The following is a 21,603-nucleotide window of genomic DNA, read 5'->3' on the forward strand; positions in this document are numbered from 1 at the left end:
ACCACAAGAGTTCGCTGTTGGACAGCGCAAAAAGCCTTGCTGTAAACCTTACCAAAAGGCAGACTACTTTCTGAGCGGGACATGTGCGTTAATTGCGTCAAATATTTTAACGTGATTAATTTAAAAAATTAATTACCGCGCGTTAACGCGATAATTTTGACAGCCCTAGTTTTAATATAAAATTCCTATAACTTGTACTAACATTTATCTTTTAAGTCATTCTATCCATGGATCACTTTACCAGAATGTTAATGATGTTAATACCATCTTGTTGATTTTTTGTTATAATAAATAAATACAGTACTTAAGTACAGTATGTTGAATGTAGGTATCCGTCGTGTGTCTTATCTATCCATTCCAACAATAATTTACAGAAAAATATGGCATATTTTATAGATGGTTTGAATTGCGATTAATTACGATTAATTTTTAAGCTGTGATTAACGCGATTAAAAATTGTAATCGTTTGACAACCCTACAAAAAACTGCTGGTGCCTCATTGCAAAGGTAAACCAATCAATTACAATTTTAAAAATCTGTTTTGAAATACTGGCATTAGTGTAACAATAATAAAAATCAGCATTAACACATCCGGAAACAACTCATGATTCAAATCCCTATTTGTAACAGTAATGTAAATCCAGACATGAAAATGGGTTAGGAGTTAAAAAAGTGAGAAGGGTGTGGAGGAAATATGTCCTGCCAAACTGTCTACATCGGCAAAACGTCCTATATGAGGTGAATTTGACACCCAAAGTACTACCGTGCGCTCTCAACTTGCTTTGTTTAGATGCATACAGGCAGAACGTACTAAAAAAATGTCTTAAGAAAATACTTAAATGTAGTTATATGAAATAAGGACGGTTTAAATACGCTACGTGACTAATGTGGTCAACTGCTTTACAGATACCACAAAAAAAACAATGGTTAAAAGTATAAGAGGGTAACACACACAAAAAATATTTTTGAGGGAATGAAAAGGGTGCGCACTCACCACTTTTAACCAATGTGCGCATGCAGCTGTTTCCGCAAGCGCGCTGAGCATTGTGTAGACGTTTCACCGGGCAGCAAGGAATTGCCGAACACCGGTACACTGTACAACCCAACAAAATATTGAGCTCTGTCGACGCACACTGTGTTTTAGTATCCGCAGGAGGCACCACAGACACACATAGATCTTGTGCTGGCCATGTTTTATTTAGAAACAAAGTTTACTTTGAAGCTAAACAATTTAGGTGTTCAACACTGTACACGAATGTCGCACTGAAAAAAAAGGCACCACGCGTCCCTGGAATACCAATTACAGCGATATTAGAGAGAAGCTCGTGTTTCTTCTTTTATATTACCGTTAAATACACAAGCTTGACGCTAACTTAACGGGAGCTATTTTTTTCACCGGAGATTTGGCTAGCTCTGGCAGTGTTCAACGCAAGCTGTAACGAATGGCAGTAACTTTCTTATACCGCAAAATATGAAAACGATTGAAACCATTACTCACCAAATTCAATATGCAGGCAAATTCATTCATCTAAAAAAACAAAAAACAAAACATTGGGAGTGAGACCTCTCCTCGTCCAGCGAATGTGAATTTGTGCTTGGGGCAAGATCATCTGTCGATATTAGCTAGCAATCTTTGACACTATCCTTTTTCGACTTCAAACTTGTTTCTCACTCAGCGGCTGTGATTATAACCTCAACGAAGTTGCTCTCCCAGCTAAGCCTAGGATAACATTCGTCTTTGTAAGGTTTTAGTTTGTATATTAAATTTGAAAGCAAAATGTGTGTTTTGTTTTAGGCGAACGTTTTAATGGTGCTAACCTGTTGAAGCTACTCACACATGGGAAAAATACTATTGTACGTTTTAAATGTATTCATTTTGTATATGGCGGAAAACACAGACAAGACTGAAAAAGCAGTTTCTCCTCTTGCACTCCTCTTTAAAATAAACTGCTGTATTTTAAGCCAAAAGAACATTTGTGTTATATAGAACAATATGTCTATATGCTACCATAGCAGATTCATGGCGCATTAAGCCCCTGAACAATTTTTAATATGTCCCTTTTACCCTGGAAACCCCCGTTTACAGACATCGCGCAACCGCTCTTGTTTCAACCCAGCCATAAGAAGTAATTATATTTATTTATCAAAATGTCATTTCATCTTAGAATTATTAATTGATGTCTAATATTTTGTTTAAAAAAAATACGACTTTAAAAAATTATTCACTCGCATATTTTAAACTTTAAAACAAATTACGTCACAATGAAAAAAATGGCGTCTGTAAAAAAGTCTTGGATATCTACCTCATAACTATCACTTAATTGTATTTTTTTGTTACTGTCGCATTTTCCCCAATGTGTTAGATAAAAAATCGATCCAAACAAAGAAAAATTGAAAAAAAAAATGTTTAAAAGGGTAAATATATGAAAAAGAACATCTCGACCACTCCTTGAAGTCTGCGATTTCTGCATCGCAATTGTTATATTACCATGCTTCACCCGTAAAATCCCTCAAAAATCCGGCTGTGGCCATTCACATCTGTGTATTGAAACTCGATAATACATACATGGAGTTTTTGGATCGAAACGAGGTAAGTATGCGATAATATCTCGTTAAAATCATGGCGTCTTTAATTCTGCTCTCGCGTTGTCTCACCTCCAGTAAGGGTTTTGCTGTTTAAAAAAAAATATTTTGTTTTTAAAATGCCCTCCTGTTCAAAATTTTTCTTCCCCCAGAAAATAGATTTTAAGCTTTCCAATGATGTATCACACATGCATATAGGACAATTTTGAAATTTGGTCAAATTGGGGGTCTCAGAGCGGAATTTCAAGTCGCCTGAGTGTTTCCCACCAAATTTTAGTTACCACGATTTGAGAGCTCAATAAATTGAAGAAAAATACGCCTTGTGTTTGTTTTTGAGTTCGCATTTTTGATAACCGTGAAACCGGTAAGCAGCACATGCCTACTCCCCCTCCTCGGATCTACACAATTCATACCTTTCTGACTTCAAAACGGCGAATTTCGCTGAAAGGTAAGAGATTTTCATGCCTGTAAATCACAAGCATGACAAAGGAAATTGGGCACAGGGGAATGCATGAATGTTCCCGAGTGAGAGGGGCGTAGCTAGCGTGAAAAATAACAATTCATACACAAAAAAACAACTGTGAATTTATACTAAAAATATGTTTTTGTGTACACAGAACACATACTTGCACTCAAAACATGTTTTTGTGCTTAGCATTTAAGATTACATACATGGTATTTCCCATTATGTATATCAAGCAAGAGAGCCTGAAATGATTATGCTGCAGTATGTCTTGATACCAAAACTCAATACCCAGATTATTTTGCAGTGCCAAGCCACTGCAAGAACAGAGCACTTCATTAGAGTGGTCATGAACAACTACCAGAGAAAGCCTTGGTCCCACCAGCCAGTTGCATATCGAGTAGTAACAGTTCCTTTTCCAACTTCTTCATTTTCAGAGCTCTGTAGGCCATCTCTTGTTCACGGTTCTCAATTTCCTTTCGGAGGTAAGAGGTGTAAAGAGTTTCTACATCTTCATCCTGTTAAAAGAATACACACTTTTACGTCATGTTAACTGTAGTAATGCTAGATTATCAGAGTATCCGCTGGCAATTGATCAGTACTTCCACTCAAATAGTGGGGTGCACAGCAATGCCGGGGGTTGCGCATGTGACCTCTGGGAACATACTTTTTTTGCCGTACTAGAATAAAGTGTAATTGCACATCCACTCAGTGGGTACCAGTGGCGCTCTCATTTTCAGTGTGTGCGCAGTATTTTTTAACCAAACACAAAGAGCACAAGAGATATGAAGAGCTAAGACGACGAAATATGACAAAGTATGTAAGCGTTTGTCTTTTTGCTTTGATCATAGACTTCATAATGATATTGACGGGACACATTCCCCAGACATTGCGCCACGCCTTCAAGTAAGGGGCCGTCCCACACTCCACTTCAGTCAGTCGCAGTTATTCTCAAACACATGCAGCAATCCAACGCCGGATTTAGGTTAAAAAAGTACGAAAACTATACCGCATACAAACAGGAAGGATTGTCTCAGGGGTAATTTGTTCGAGGATTTAAGGTAATTATTATATTTTTCGTACCACGCATGCATTTTGAAACGTTGCGAAAAAAATCATGGAGAAATACTTCGACATTCATTCATTCATTCATTTTCCATGCCGCTTATTCCTCACAAGGGTCGCGGAGGTGCTGGAGCCTATCCCAGCTAACTTCGGGCAGTAGGCAGGGGACACCTTGTATTGACGTAAAATAAATGCTAACTGCCCATCTTTTGTTTTTAACCAAGAATCGGGACTGTTTTATGTTCATATCTATAAAGAACTCAGGGATTTAAGTAGAGCTGAAACGAATACTTGAGCAACACGAGTAACTCGAGTTTAAAAACTGATCCGAGTAATTTTATTCACCTCTAGGAATTGTTTAATTTTGCCAGCTCTAAGCATCACGTTTTGCCCGGACTACTTTTAATGCGGGACAACGCGCTGACATCACGTGCGTAGAGGAAGAAGCAATAAAAAAAAAAACAACAAAAAAAACTTACTGCAGCCGACAGCCGCTACAAACTACGCCGACGTTGCTAAAAACTACGCCCGCATGATGCTAGTGTGGTGGCAGGTAGTGTCCAATGCGTCTCATAGATATCGCATGCATTTAGGACTAGATGCGAAATGACATACTCGGCCGCGTCTGGGCAGCGTGAGTAAACAACTGCCATCTTTAAGCAGTAGACTTCTCAGCGCTAATGAATATAACATTACTGTCACTCGCTCACGTAACGTTAGCCCTTCGGAGGGCTAGGTTTGTATTGATTATGACCACTGTCGATGCGTGGCTAACGTGTCTCACATACAAGCTTTATTTAATCTGTAAAAAAACAGCGCTGTAGAGTGATGAGGGTGTAAAATTAAAACATAGTAAAGCTAACTGTCAGTTTTACCTCAGTAGTCATTGCTGAATAAAACACCAAGTAGCACTGTTCCCTAATGTGCTCCAATACAGCAGGTATTATACATTTATTTTGAACACTGCAAAAACTCAAAATCCTATCAGTACTTACAGTTTAGACTAACTTAAAACTTACGGTAACTACAACTTAAAAATAGCTTGACACAAATGGAAATTCAATTGAAACACGTGGGAAAAACACAAAGCTTTCAAGTGATGTGTGTTATCAAGTGTAATTACATTTTTAGGTAAGAAATGTTTTTTTTTTTAATAAGATTTTAAGTTTTTTGAGTGAAAGCAGTTTTCTAGTCACATCTGAGATGCAATTGTTGGCTGTTTTCAACAATGTACATCAGAAATAAAGATATTGACTGAAAATGGTTCAATATTGGATGTCTTTTTTTTCTCATGTATATTTATAATTGCTCTTTACCTAAAAAAAAAAAAGTTATATCCGATTACTCGATAGAATTTTCAGTCGATTACTTGATTAATAAAATATTCGATAGCTGCAGCCCTAGATTTAAGCATTTATTCACAAGAATTTTCAACGTAAAAAGATCTTTGTGGTGATAAGGTGGCGCCACAGTGGCTTTAAGACTAGCAGCATATCCGACATATTTACGTAAAATAAATGCTAACTGCCCTGCTTTTTTGGTTTTAACCAAGAATCAAGACTGTTTTATGTACATATCTATAAAGAATTCAGGGATTTAAGCATTTATTCACAAGAATTTTCAACGTAAAAAGCTCTTTGTCTGTGTTTCCACTCGGTCAGCTTTGACGGAGATAGGCCCAAGTCCCAAGATGTTTACCAACTGTTGCATGATGAGGAGATGCCTCACACATTGGTGAAAATGGCCTTGACCCAACTTTTTTGATTTGTTGACACCATGGAATTCAAAAATCAACATTTTTTTCCTTAAAATGATAGTTTTTCTCAGATCAAACTTTTAACATGTCATCTATTTTCTATCCTGAATAAAATATTGAAATTTGGCACTTCCACAGCATTGCGTTGTTTTTATTCACAATGTGTATGCTGACCCAACTTGTCATTTTTGAATGACTTACCCCAGGTACGTTAGTGTCATTGACGCCAGTCACATCACTACTCATGCTGTCTGGTTCAGTCTTTATTACAGGAGGGATGACAGGCTGGCAGGGAACTGCAGAGACGGTATACTTCACTTTAATTTAAAAAAAATAAAAAATAAAAATGTGGCATTATTTGTTATAGAGAAATAAGCAACCATTCCTACCATTAATGAAAGAACTTTCAGAGCTCTTAACTGATTCAGAACACGGTGCTTCAGGTAAGACCTTTTCTGCAAAAGCAAAAATCAAGAGTTGAACAAACAGTGCTTGAATTTGGAAAATGAGATTAACACATATAAGGGCCAAAACATTTATACATTTCTGTAGGTATGTGATTAAAAATAGTATATAATTTGTGGAATCCAAACGGAAATCATTAGAATCTACATGGAACCATGAGTCAAATGATACCAATACCATTGTCCTATGAAAAGTAATGACAAAGATAAGGTCATTTATAGGTCCGCTTCGCCATTTTAATGGTGAGACGAAAGCACCTCTAACGTGCTTATTTGGTAACACTTTGACAATGAACTGTCAAAAGACCGTCATAATTACGACATGACACTGTCATGAGCATTAATGAATGCTGATGACAGATGACATTGAGTGTCATCCGGCAAATTATGTCACTTTTGAATGGATGTAAAAGCGAACTGGACATAAAAGAAGTTAGTGACCAAATTTGCAGGGTGTCGCTTAATGACATCTGTCATATGCATTCAATAATGCATATGACAGCGTCATGTCAGAATTATGACGGCCTTATGACAGTCTTATGACATCACTGTCAAATAGGGTTGTGACAAAATATCGAAATGGTGATATATCGTGATACTTTGTATACCAAAAGGTTATCAATATGCTTCTGCCAAAAATCGAAATATAGTTTTAGGTGTCGTAAAAGGTGTCAATGTTTTTAAAAAAAAAAAAAAAAAAAAAAGCAACCTACATATTGCTCCCAAAATCTTCCACCATTATGGTGTGTCAGGTACTGTAAGGCTGCCATTGACGGTCCTCGACGCCCAATCCATTTAGACTGGGAACGTTCATTCGAAACTAGAGCATTCGCAGTCATTCTGTCTGATTTTCAGGGCATTCACGGGTCACTTACTGTTCATTTTAGGGCATATACTGTACAGGTCATTTTCTGTTGAGTTTTAGTCACTGCCTAATCATTTGGGTGATTCCCAGGTCACTTCCTGTTCTGTAACTCAAAATAAACAGGAAGGGACCCATAAAATACCCCCAAAATCAACAGGAAGTAACTGAAAATCAACAGGTAAATGACCTTAAATGGGCCAAAATGACCTCATCGCCTGGCATTGGCTGCCAATGACGGCCATAGACATTCAATCCGTTTGAAGTGGGAGGGATGGCAGCGACCCTCTCAGTTCAAATGGATTGGACATCTACTAGTGAGGCACTCATTCCAATTCGAAGTAGAAGCTTGTTTTTCTGTTCATTAGTTGTTTGTAGAATATCCTAGAATGATTTCCTGACCAATGTATCTATAATCGTTGTATCGCCATATCGTCAGATCATCGTTATCGTGAGCTTTGTACCGCAAATCATATCGTATCGTGAGTAGGGGTGTAACGGTACACAAAAATCTCGGTTCGGTTCGTACCTCGGTTTTTGAGGTCACGGTTCGGTTCATTTTCGGTACAGTAAGAAAACAAAATGCAAAATATCAATGTGCTAGTTGTTTATTACACTTTTTTAAGTTTAAGTATTTATTTATTTTAGTTTATTTAAGTTTATTACTTTTGTGCTTTCAACAATAGGAACATTAGCCTATACAAAGCTAGAATTCTGCTCAAAAAGCAGCAGGTATTTAAAGATAATAATCCAACAACAATTTGCCTTTCAGACCCCGCGTTGGTCAGTTTTCTTTCTGAAAGAAAGAAGAAAAAAGTCCTGTGCTAAAGAGAAAAGCAATCCCAATGACAAAGATTTTAACATGTATTTTACAAATGAAATGCCTCAATGAATCATTTTTTTTTCTTATGAATGGTTCTCAAAAGCTTTATTGGTGGATTTTCTCAAGTTAAAGCGCCACACAGAAATTAAATTTGTGTAAGCAGGATCTGTGTATTATTCTTATTATTTAATTACAGGTGTTTTAGCTCATTTTAAATTATTTTATTTAAATGGGCTATTATTTATTTTATTATGCGTTTATATTTTACAAATGTGATTTAGTATTCATTTATATTGTATATTTTATGTTGTATAAATTTAGTACCTATGTGAATATTAGTTCCTACTTGTTTTGTTGTGGTAGGAAGGTTTTGCATTGAACACCGGGCCGTGTTGGTTATTATTATAGCAGAGAAGACAGCAGTAAATTAACATAGACAAGTCAACTGTGCCCCAATCTAACACTCAGGAGATCTGATGGACTCAAAAAGTGGGTTATGATTGCATATTCGTTTGAAAATCGACCGGATCCACTGTATTTTTACACGAGTGACTTCCGATCTGCCCGATCCTAGCTACCGGTAGTAGTATTGACGCCGGAGGCTCGCGTCTCGTGTCAAATAATAAACTCTACAGTTCTTTTCGCGTGCGTCGTGTTGAGCCGCTTCTGGGACGCGTCTAACACGCGGCCGCACTGCGACTTGCGCGCATTGGCTGATTGACTTTAACGCCCGCGTTTCACTGCGTTCTCGCGGCGGCCACGTTGTCGCGCCGTTGACGTTTCTGGGTTATACTATCCTACCGTGTTGGTCCTCATTATAGTAGAGAAGACGGAGTAAATATAATCGACACAAAGAAACTGTAACCCGAACGACTCACAGCCTCGAAAAGTAAGGGTTACATTGCGTCAGAATCTCGTTCGGTACACCTCCGTTCCGAACAGAGCCCCACGTACCGAAACGTTTCAATACAAATACATATACCATTACACCCTTAGTATTAATCGATGACAAGATCTGCTGGAACCCCTACATTAGCTATGTCCGAGCCAATCTATCACCAAGTATTTCAATTCTTGCTAAGGCCTGTCATATCTTGAACACACAATCATTACAAACTACATCCAATTCATTACGTTCCTTGCATTTAACCACCTGTTTGAAAACTAAGAGGTTAAGAACATAAAAATGTTTGTGTGGATAAATAATATTGTAATCAACTATTTATGTACTAATGACAGTTGTCAGCTAACCTGTTGGTGCAGGGGGGTTGGATTTTCTAAGTTTACATTTCATACTACTCCTTTATTCATTTTTTAGTTAATGCCTGATGTTTTAATGCTCATATAAATGGAAAGAGAAATTTTGGTATGATAAATGAAAACCCAAGTTGTAACTATGAGTTTAGCTGTACAATACCTAACTAGCTAACAAATAAAATAGGAATGAATAAAAGTTTGAAAAGAAAAAAAAAAAGTTTAACAAACCTATGTACACAGAAGAATGCAAAAACCTATGTAAGCCATTTTTTCAACTACACTGCGAATCATTTCAGTATGATTGTAATTTGACTCCTTTGATACACCATACATAATAGACCAGACAGCAAGAGATCAATTCGATACTAATTCAACTTTAATTCCCCACTGCAAAATATAGTACAATAGTACAAAAGTTGTAGAAGAAAAAAATTCACACAGTAAAAAAAAATAAAAGAAATTAACTACTCAGAGCTCCCGTGTGCCTTCACAAACTCAAACACAAGCAGATGCAACTTTAATTGAAGCTCTTGTTGCTTCATCTTTGGAAGTGTGTCAATCAGCTCTTGAACTGCCAGAAGACAGGGGTTTATTTTGTCCGTTGGTGCATTGTTTCTGTGGAATTTGATGGCTTGGAGAATCTCCTTCTCCTGGTCTCCCACGGAGTCTCCCGCCTTTCGCTTTTCACCTGTATAAAAAAAAAAAAAAAAAAGAGGTGGTTCATGCCATTACAACACAATCACAGCAGGTCCAACACAAACATCGTTTACGTCGATTAATAAACTTTATACATACCGCGCGGCCTTTGTGGTGTGACTGCCGGGGTGAAAGAGGAGGGGTCCTCAGCTAACTGTGGAAGGGGAGTAGCACAGGCTGGCGTTTCTGCGATGTGACCCATTGCTGGTGTGCAGTCTTTCAGCGTGCTTCCCAAGGCAGGTGGTCCAGGAGGCCAGTCTATTGAGGGTGTAGTCTCGGGACAGACAGGCTCTATGCAAGGAGAGGAGTCCCATATCAAACTCTGATGTTCGTCTTGGCTCATGTCCATTTTTTTTTTTTAAATAGATAAATAGATATCGGTAAGTTGAAATAAAATTTTTAAAAAAACAACAACATAGTAACAATGCTGCAATAGTCACAGTGTCATATAGAGGTCATGGCATTCCTATGAGCAGATATGACGAGTTTTTTGTTCCTTAAAACCCTTTAATGCGAGCAATATGAAGCAATTATCAGAGAATCAGTCCTAATGAAACCTTTTCTTCAAATTTGTAAAAGGAAAAGTCAAAATAAATATGTGTTATAAGCGCTCAGATATTTATAACCCTTGCTATATCCTGTTTGTTTTTTTCATGGAACCTGCAGATGCATGTGTAGACTTGCATCCATCATTTTTTTTTCAAAAAGAAATGTCAAAACTCTGATTTAGTCTCAAAATCATGAAATTTTAGGTGTATCAAATGTGATACATACGGCAATATAGGGTTAAAATTGCTTCCATACCGCACAGAAATCTTACATGCACGTGCCTTCGAAACTTTACGCACATGCAAACTAACCGAAATTGATAGAGGTCTTTCTCAATGCTACAAATTTATCAAGAAACGCCATCAATGTGCATTTCCACGTCAGTCGGCGCCAAACTCGCCGCTGCTCCGCTAGATACAGTGCCTTGCAAAAGTATTCGGCCCCCTTGAACCTTGCAACCTTTCGCCACATTTCAGGCTTCAAACATAAACATATAAAATTTAAATTTTTTGTCAAGAATCAACAACAAGTGGGACACAATCGTGAAGTGGAACAAAATTTATTGGATAATTTAAACTTTTTTAACAAATAAAAAACTGAAAAGTGGGGCGTGCAATATTATTCGGCCCCATTGCGTTAATACTTTGTAGCGCCACCTTTTGCTCCAATTACAGCTGCAAGTCGCTTGGGGTATGTTTCTATCAGTTTTGCACATCGAGAGACTGACATTCTTGCCCATTCTTCCTTGCAAAACAGCTCGAGCTCAGTGAGGTTGGATGGAGAGTGTTTGTGAACAGCAGTCTTCAGCTCTTTCCACAGATTCTCGATTGGATTCAGGTCTGGACTTTGACTTGGCCATTCTAACACCTGGATACGTTTATTTTTTAACCATTCCATTGTAGATTTGGCTTTATGTTTTGAATCATTATCCTGTTGGAAGATAAATCTCCGTCCCAGTCTCAGGTCTTGTACAGATACCAACAGGTTTTCTTCCAGAATGTTCCTGTATTTGGCTGCATCCATCTTCCCGTCAATTTTAACCATCTTCCCTTTCCCTGCTGAAGAAAAGCAGGCCCAAACCATGATGCTGCCACCACCATGTTTGACAGTGGGGATGGTGTGTTCAGGGTGATGAGCTGTGTTGCTTTTACGCCAAACATATCGTTTTGCATTGTGGCCAAAAAGTTCAATTTTGGTTTCATCTGACCAGAGCACCTTCTTCCACATGTTTGGTGTGTCTCCCAGGTGGCTTGTGGCAAACTTTAAACGAGACTTTTTATAGATATCTTTGAGAAATGGCTTTCTTCTTGCCACTCTTCCATAAAGGCCAGATTTGTGCAGTGTACGACTGATTGTTGTCCTATGGACAGACTCTCCCACCTCAGCTGTAGATCTCTGCAGTTCATCCAGAGTGATCATGGGCCTCTTGGCTGCATCTCTGATCAGTTTTCTCCTTGTTTGAGAAGAAAGTTTGGAAGGACGGCCGGGTCTTGGTAAATTTGCAGTGGTCTGATGCTCCTTCCATTTCAATATGATGGCTTGCACAGTGCTCCTTGAGATGTTTAAAGCTTGGGAATTTTTTTTGTATCCAAATCCGGCTTTAAACTTCTCCACAACAGTATCTGGGACCTGCCTGGTGTGTTCCTTGGTTTTCATAATGCTCTCTGCACTTTAAACAGAACCCTGAGACTATCACAGAGCAGGTGCATTTATACGGAGACTTGATTACACACAGGTGGATTCTATTTATCATCATCGGTCATTTAGGACAACATTGGATCATTCAGAGATCCTCACTGAACTTCTGGAGTGAGTTTGCTGCACTGAAAGTAAAGGGGCCGAATAATATTGGACGCCCCACTTTTCAGGTTTTTATTTGTTAAAAAAGTTAAAATTATCCAATAAATGTTGTTCCACTTCACGATTGTGTCCCACTTGTTGTTGATTCTTGACAAAAAAATTAAATTTCATATCTTTATGTTTGAAGCCTGAAATGTGGCGAAAGGTTGCAAGATTCGAGGGGGCCGAATACTTTTGCAAGGCACTGTAATTGTAAACAAATGAAGCAGAGCAGTTTTCCCGTTTTGTCCGAGTTGTAGTAAGTTGTTGGCTTTAAGTACTATAGCCCATAATTTAGCGTTTGCTACCTTTTTTGCATTAGCTGCGGCTTTAAGTACTTACCAGAAATATTGAGCACATCTCTTATTTCCCTCCAGGCAGCGTCCTTCTTGTTACGGTTTTTCTATGTTGGCAACGTCGTGTTGTAAAGGACAGAATGGTCACCCACAGCAATTATCAAAGCGCCTTCCATTTTCTGAGTAGTTCGAAATGTTTGGACTTGTGTCCACCGGATGTGGCGGCAGGTTTCCGGCTCCGGCAGCTAAAGTCACGTGAATGAGAAAACGTATTCGATTGGCTGCTTCCCCATCGACGCCGAACTCGGTCGCAGAAAGTTCAACCAAACCATCTCCTTGCGGCGCATTAAATTTGGCGCGCGACAGTCAATTTGGTGTCATCGCGACACCCCGACGTGAGGCAGCTTGACGTGCCTATTTGCGCGTTTACATTGACTTTCAATGGGAACCCGACGCACCGCAAGTAAATGACGCAGCCGGTGTGAATGTAGCTTAAGAGAGCGGCCAGCAGCTTCTTGTCTTTGGCGCTTTATTGCGCGCATTTCATTTGCTATCCGAGCGTGTTGGGGCTTCTTGTGAGGGACAATAGTTGGAACAGCATTTGATTTTAGTCTCGCTTATATCCAGCCGCTCCGGTGTGCGCTGTCATAAGTTGTCGTCGACTAAAAGCCTCAAACGCGGTAGGAGAAAAATGGCGAGAACAAAGCCTTGGGTCTTTGGGAAGTTTTGTCACTCTACTGGCATTTTCCCAAACTTCTCTCCTTTTCTTGTCAATAGGAAATCTGTAGAGACTCACATCACTCCCCTTGTTTCTATTTGACTGGAAATTGCATCCAAAAGCAGCACATCATGGCATTTTACATATCGAGTATAGGCAGCAATACACAATTGTTGAACACAATTGGAAACGTCCCAATTACGTTATCACTCCAAGCCCGCAAAACATGGCGCCAACTATTGGTCGAAATATGTACTAAATATTATAAAATATTGCCATTGATTTGACATTTTATGTGTTTCTAACAACATATTTTTGTACAAGATAACAATTGTGGTTTATCAGAGCCCTACATGTCTTTAAGATCAAGGATCCTTTTAAAAGCAGCTAGTAGCTGAGGGGGTGCATCAATAATGGAATCGTAGCCTCTGAATCTTAATCGAATCTAGAGCTGTCCCGACTAGTCAACGTTGTCGACGTCATCAGTGACGTAAACGCGTCGACGGGCAAAACATACCATCGACGGTAATGACGGGTTAAAAAAAAAAGTTACATGCGGATAAAGTTTAGAATGGCGGGCGCTCGCAATGCAAGCGGTTGTTACTGGCACCCCCAAGGGGGCCGCTGTTATTTCAATGTGACCGGCATTATCAGATTGAGCAAAGAGGAAGAAAGTGAGCGAGAGAGAGGGCGCAAGATCAGTGAGTTGGGAAATTGCGCGGGTAGCGCGGAGTTGGCATCCCCCACGTTGTTTGGGTCAATAAAAGTATCCATAAAGAGCCATCCGACGCCTCTCGGTGTTTTTATGCACGCCGCCGTCCTGAGGAGGAAATCGGACGAACCGACGACAACGAGCCAAGTGAATTGCCGGTTCACTCCTCACTACGGCGAGGAGTTGAAAACACCTCCAATGACCAAAAAGGGCAGAATTGGTAACACGTGAAAGCGGCATAAAGCCAAAAAAGCGGACCAGAATAGCCAGAGCCTGGAATTATTTCAAGGAAAATATAGAGGGTGCCACTGTGTGTACTCTTTGCTAAGCTGAGCTCGCATACCACGGTGGCACGTCGGCTATGAACGGACACTTGGGACGCAGTCACCCAAGTGTAATTTTCGAAGACAACAAGAAAGAACAAGCTAGCGGATTGTAAATCCATACAACTTTCTCACGATTTTTTTAATGGAAGTTGCCTTTATCTGCGTCGTATCAACCTGTATTTTTATTTAATAAAATAATATATATATATAATTATATCATATATTTTTTAATTATTATTAAATTTATTAGGATCATGGAAGCTCCCACTTGGGGAAAATATATACATATATCCTGTATATACATAATATAATAAAAAAATATATATGGAAACAGAACTGGCCTATTTTCTGTAATCCATGACTAGAGCTGTCCCGACTAGTCGACGTAGTCGACGTCATCGATGACGTAAATCCGTCGACGAGCACAACATCCCGTCGACGGTTAATGAAGGGCTAAAAAAATACATGCGTGGAAAGTTCAGAATGTCGGATGCTCTGTATGCAAGCGGGGAAAGCGGCACAAAGCCGAAAAAAGCGCACCAGATTGTCCAAAACATTGACTTATTTCAAAGAAACAAAGGAGGGTACACTCTTCTGTCCTGTCTCTTCAATGCCAAGCTTGGTTGCACGTCGGCCGTGAATAAACACCTCAAGCGCCGACACCCAGTTTGTAAAAAAATTTTTTTTGTTTTTTCATTTTTTGTACACCAGAGGGTGCTGTCGCCTTACTAAATAATAATGTTTCATTGACAATGGGCCTATAAGTGCTATTAGTATTGTTCTTAATGCTAACTGAAAGGTTTATTTCATGTTATGGTTTATTTTATGGTATAGGAAATTATATAAGGTTAAACGGTCATAAATATATACAGTATATACAGTGATTGCACTCAAGGGAGAGATTGTCAATGATAAGGTAATAAATTAAGGTAAAGGCAATTCATATAGGCAATTCATTGATATATAAATAAGGTTTAAAAGGAAAAAGGTGAAAAGTTTTTGTTAATTTCTAATTGTGTTGTTTTATTTTTGTGCACCGTAGCTCTTACAGTGTGATTACATCAAGGATGGAATAAAAGTTGTAAACCATCAGTTTAAGAGACCATCTTTTCAATCGGGATGCTACACTAGTTAATTCGATCAGCATTTGAACTCATTGTTTATTTGTGATTTATTATTGTTATTTACGTGTTTATTTGTACTTTAATAAATAATTGAAGTGTTCCAATATGTTTTTTGTGAATTGATAAGCGTCAACAAAAATTTCATTGCTAAATTAGTAAACAAAAAAAACAAAAACTTTTTTTTTTAATTATAAGATTAGTCGACTAATCGTAAAAATAGTCGGCTGACTAATCGGGAGAGACTTAGTCGTTTGGGACAGCCCTATCCATGACTGCACTAATGTTAGTTACTTTATATTATAAAGTATTATTGTGTATATACTAGGGATGTCCCAATCCAGGTTTTTGCACTTCCGATCCGATACCAATATTGTTTTGCACTTCCGATCCGATACCGATACTGGCTGTTACAGATACCGGCCTATCTGAGTATGTATTAAAGTTTAAAGTTATTTAGCCTCCTTACTTAGTTGTCAGACTCATGTTGAAAAGGGTTTTAGTACTCTTGATAACAACTAGCCAGCTGAATTAGGTGAGTTTGAATAACACACAATGGTTGGTAACAAGAAACTGACCTGTTTATTCAGTGACAAACACAAAACATTATAAATAACAAACAGAAATGGCATAGTCAGTCAGTAAAACGCGCAAATAATATTGTAAACTGTCAGTGGAAAATCCCACAAACCCCCCAAGCTATTAGATGCTTTTAATGTTTCATGCATTAGTTACAATAATTGTATAAAAAGCCTCTCAAGTTTAAATAAACGACTATTTCAGTATCAAGTTAACATTTTAAAAAATAAAATAAAATAAAATACTCAAGTCCCCATTCTGTATCAGCAGCTTTAAACTACATTCAATTAATTTAATTTTGAGAATCAACTTAGTTGTTAAAATTGCTCCCGTTATTCCATAATTTCCCTTCTGTCTACTTTTGACATGTGAAAGTTTTAAAACTGTTTTGAAGATAGATTCAAGTCAAGATTTTGCCGATTTAGGAGTATTTTAGATAAAAAGTTAATTAGGTTCGCTTGGAAGGTTCACTACACCAGCCTACAAGGAAAGTCTCCTGCTTTAAGATGGCGGCTGTTTACTAACGCACGTAGTTTTCAATGCATGTGTTGCTAACGGCGTCCAGTCTGTCATTTTGCATCTAGTTCTATATACATATGAGATCTATTAGACAAGCATGATGTTTACTCTCGGGACGCAATGACGTCCGTTTCTCATTGCATCCCGAAGACCGCGCTGTGTATTAGTTCCGCTTTACTTGACATATTTCAATAATCGGAATTTGGATGTTTGTGAATTGTTCTCGAATCTTACACAGCTGAATTCGAATCTTCCTTGGCCGAATTGCTGAAGGATGTAATGACGTCTGGGCATGTTGTACCGTGGTTCTAATGCTGCGTTCCAGAAAAGTGGGATGTCGGACTTTTCCGACCTCCGACTTGGAAACTATCATTGGAACGCCACTCAAACTGGGAGGTCCAAGTCGCGAAGTCGGAGAAAAAATAACTACCCTGACTTCCAAGTTGTTTCAATCTGACGTCACTGGACAAAATGGCGCTCAAGAAAACGTATTGAATGATAACACAATAATGAAGTAAATCAAGTTTATTTGAGACGCCATGTATTTTTTCCTCATACAGTGAATTATCTTTGTTGTGCTATGTTTTTATATTGACGATCAGCAAAGGATGTAACTAAAAAAAGGCAGTTTACAGTGTGGGCAATAACGCAGACGTCGTTTTTCCTCTACTATTTGATCGCTTATAGGAAGGCAGGTTCGCTGAAGGTCAAAATGTCTTTGGATGGCCAAAATAAAACACACATCGTCGCGATCAGCCATCTTTGTTGTTTACATTTGCTTGGAACGCTTTGAGGTCGGAACTGGTACCATCCGAGTGGGATAAATCCGACTTCCCACTTCTCTGGAATGCAGCATAAAAGTGTTGGATGGTGCGTCTTTACTCACGAGAGATAATGGCTCGTCTTCCAGAATGAATTCTTCGGCAATGACTCTTGTTATTCCCTGGGCTTTGGGACTGTCGAGTGCCAGTTTGTCACGCATAGACAAAAGTTTCTGCCATTGTAAGTTGCGTAGGACCTTTCTTTTTGTCTTTGTTTTTTTCAACAAACTCCTTATATTGTTTGTGGTGGTATTTCACTAAATGCTTGATTAGGTTGGTTGAATTTAAACTTCTTACAGCTTTACCACCACGCTTGACTTTATTGTGGCATAAGTTGCGCTCTGCCTCTTCGTCTTTGTCGTCCTTTAAGGTGAAATGATCCCACACTGCTGACATTTTTACCGATAAAGTCTCTCGGTAAATTGGGAGACGGGTAATGTAGTGTGTTGAAGGAGTGCCGTAAAATGCGGACCGGATTTTAGGGAAACCAAAGCAAAAACTGGAATGGATTATCTATATCGGTGCGCTGGAAAACCCGGACCGGATCTTCAAAAAAATGGATCGGAAGTCTGGATAGGAATTTTTCCGTGTCAGCCGATCCGATACAGATTTTTTTGCCCATATTGGCGTCCGATCCGATCCAAATATCGGATCGGGACATCTATACTATATAAATATAGTAGTATACTATAAAATTAATACGATATATTTAATTTTTGTTACTGTGAGTATGTGTGCCTTTCCTTCAAAATAATTGTGGTAATATTTCAGTGTGCCCTCTACTTTATCTATTTTCAGGTTAAAACAAACAAAAGTTGAACAGTTTTTCCCCTCCCCCAAAAATGCGGAATGCATACCAGAAAAAGCATCTGAACTCATACAAAGTATTCTGAAAATGGTTGTCCGGGACATTGCAATTCATTTTAACATTTAGAACAATATAGACAATGACATACCACAGAGAGAGTAAGAATTGTTTTGACTCCTGTTAAAAAGGTGAAGTCACAGTGTTTCCGTTTATATATTTTTTGCACTAGTTAATGCCAGCAGCATTTGACCTCATTGTTTGTGATTTATTATTGATATTTATGTTATTTATTTATACGTTAATAAAGAATTTAGGTGTTCCAAAATGTTTTTTTGGATTAATAAGCTTCAACAAAAAATTCATTAATAAAGTAGTAAAAAAAAAAATTTTTTTTTAAATATTAGATTAGTCGACTAATCGTATAAATAGTCGGCTGACTAATCGGGAGGAAATTAATCATTTGGGACAGCCCTACACAATTTTTGTGCACAATTGGAAACGTCCCAATTACGTTATCACTCCGAGTCCGCAAAACATGGCGCCAACTATCGGTCAAAATATGTACTAAAATATTATAAAATATTGCCATTGATTTAACATTTTATGTGTTTCTTACAACCTATTTTAGTACAAGAGAACAATTGTGGTTTATCATAGCCCTACATGTCTTTAAGATCAAGGATCCTTTTAAGAGCAGCTAATAGGGGGGTGCTGAGGGGGTGCATCAATAATCGAATCGTAACCTCTGCATCGTAATCGAATCGTTAGGTGCCTAAAGATTCCCACCTCTATTGATAAATATTACTATTCTGCAAGAAAATGTTGATTAGTTCATGCACACAGTTGGGTCGAATGTGCATTCTTTTGCCGTAAACCTTGTTGAAGTGGGGCGACGTTTGAACTGTTGCAAAATTTGCTAAAATGAAGAATAACGATGAAGGAAAGGGTAAATCATGGCTGTCTGATTGTATATACAATTTGATAGAATGTGACGAGGGTCCCAGATAGCAGACCGACGTTGAAAAGATGTTGGATCAACATTCCGCTGTCCATCTTATATCGTTGAATCAACGTCACTTTTGCACCCTCAATTAACGTCACTTTTGCACCCTCAATTAATGTTGTTTCAACGTTGAAATCCTTACAAAAACTAAACGTCATTTCGATTAGACCTGAAACGAATACTCGAGCAACTCGAGTAACTCGACTTTAAAAACTGATCCAAGTAATTTTATTCGCCTCGAGGAATCGTTTGATTTTGCCAGATCCAAGCATCACGTTTTGCCCGGACTACTTTTAATGCGGGACAAAGAGCTGAAGAAGGAGGCAGCAATAATATCTGACTGCAACCGACAGCCGCTACAAACGATGCCGACGTTGCTAAAAACTACGCTCACGTGATGCTACGGTGGTAGCAGGTATCGTCTGATTCGTCTCATAGATATCACATTAGAACTAGAACTAGATGCTAAATCATGGACTCAGCGGCATTAGTAAACAGCCGCCATCTTAAAGCAGTAGACTTCTCAGCGCTAATAAATAAGATTAACGTTACTGTCTCTTGCTCACGTAACGTTAGCCCTGCGGAGGGCTAGATTTCTATTAATTATGACTACTGTTGATGTGTGGCTAACTTGTCTTACATCCAGACTTTAATCTGTAAAAACGTAGCGCTGAAGAGTAATGAGGATGTAAAATAAAAATATAATAAAGCCAAGTAGCACTGGTCCCTAATGTGCTCCAATACAACAGGTATCATACATTTATTTTGAACTCTGCAAACTGCAAAAACTCAAAATCCTATCAAGACTTGCAGTTTAGCCTAACTTAAAACTTAACTACAACTTAAAAATAGCTTGACACAAATGGAAATTCAATTGAAACAGGTGGGGGAAAAAACACTTAACTTTTGAGTAATGTGTGTTATCAAGCGTAAGGACATTTTTAGGTAAGAAATAAGATTTTTTTTTTTTTTGTGCTGCAACGATTAAACGATTAACTCGAGTATTCGATTAGAAAAAAATATTCTAATTAAATTTTGTTACTTCGAGTATTTGTTTAATTAAAGTGGCGTTGTACTGGTTTATTTTGAAAGTGTTTGCATTTTGTTTGATTGATTAGAGTGGATACACTGCGCTCTGGTCTGCCTCTTTTCAGATGGCTGAATCCAACTGCTCCCTGTTAAGACCAACGTAAGCTTTTGTTTGAGCTAATGTTTTTAATGTGTTCATAATTTAATTTATAGGTATATTTAGCGGTTTTTGTGGGAATATGTGTCTGAACCATTTGTTAAGAGCATTGTAAAAAAAAAAAAAAAAAAAAAAAAACTAGCATATTATAGCATTTAAGCTAGCGGACTTTTTCTGTGTAAGTAAGCCAATTGTTCTTATGTTGTACATAGATCCTCATTTAAAAAAAAAAAAATTAATACCGTTTGAGGCTCAGCTCAGGTATTTTAATTTTTCATGTACCTTATCCGATTACTCGATTATTGGAACTAAGTAGTCCATCGATTAATCGACTACTAAAATATTTGATAGCTGCAGCCCTGTTTTTTTTTTTTTTTTTTTTAATAAGATCTAGAAGTTTTTTGAGTGAAAGCAGTGAATTAGTCTTTTTTTTTCTAGTCACATCTGAGATGCAATCGTTGGCAGTTTTCAACAATGTACATTGAAAATAAAGACATTGGTTGAAAATGTTACAGTATTCGATGAAATGTCTTGTTTTCTCATGTATATTTATAATTGCTCTTTACCTAAAAAAAAAAAAAAAAATGTTTTATACGATTACTCGATAGAATTTTCAGTCGAATACTCGATTACTAAAATATTCGATAGCTGCAGCCCTAATTTCAATTATTAATAACATTGGAACAACGCTGAATCAATGTTATGTTTTCAACCAAAACGCCCGCTCATCCATAATTCAATGACTTTTCAATCATATTTCCCGGTCAATCATGAATCAACTGTTTGCCAACATTAGTTCATCAACCATAAAACAGTGTTAACCCAACCGTCATTTGACGTCGAAAATTTCGATGTCAACCATACTGATAATTTTGATGGAAAATTAAAGTTTATTCAATGTCGGACTGCTATCTGGGGTGTTTTTAAACGAAAATATGGGCAAACATCAAAAGAACAGCCTGCCATTTTAAGGTGACTAGTGAAAACTCGAAAACGAGGCAGATTACTGGGAGTTCCCCTGAACGTTTGTGTATTTTGAATCACATCTTCGTTCTTAAAAAATAAAAATAAACACGAAAACGAGGCAAATAATAGAGCGTTTACTTGTGTTTGTGGGAAGTCTTTCACTTCCAGGTTCGTGAACGCGGCTGCGTTCG

At 38.0% G+C, this 21,603-nt stretch overlaps 1 protein-coding gene across 2 annotated transcripts in view; it reads right to left on the reverse strand.

The window, feature by feature from the left end:
* Window positions 1-21,603, reverse strand: part of hps4 (HPS4 biogenesis of lysosomal organelles complex 3 subunit 2) — a 54,784-nt gene that overhangs the window by 32,666 nt on the left and 515 nt on the right. The window contains exons 2-4 of one of the 2 annotated variants that reach the window (XM_057831911.1): window positions 6,257-6,322; window positions 6,069-6,163; window positions 3,408-3,564 (exon numbers count right to left, since the gene is read on the reverse strand). The gene's annotated coding sequence lies outside the window, so the exon portion shown is untranslated. Of the gene's footprint in view, window positions 1-3,407; window positions 3,565-6,068; window positions 6,185-6,256; window positions 6,323-21,603 lie in introns of both variants that reach the window. The other variant, XM_057831912.1, reaches the window with a different exon arrangement.

This window comes from Corythoichthys intestinalis, chromosome 3 (assembly GCF_030265065.1).
Source record: "Corythoichthys intestinalis isolate RoL2023-P3 chromosome 3, ASM3026506v1, whole genome shotgun sequence".
NCBI classification, from domain to species: Eukaryota; Metazoa; Chordata; class Actinopteri; order Syngnathiformes; family Syngnathidae; genus Corythoichthys; species Corythoichthys intestinalis.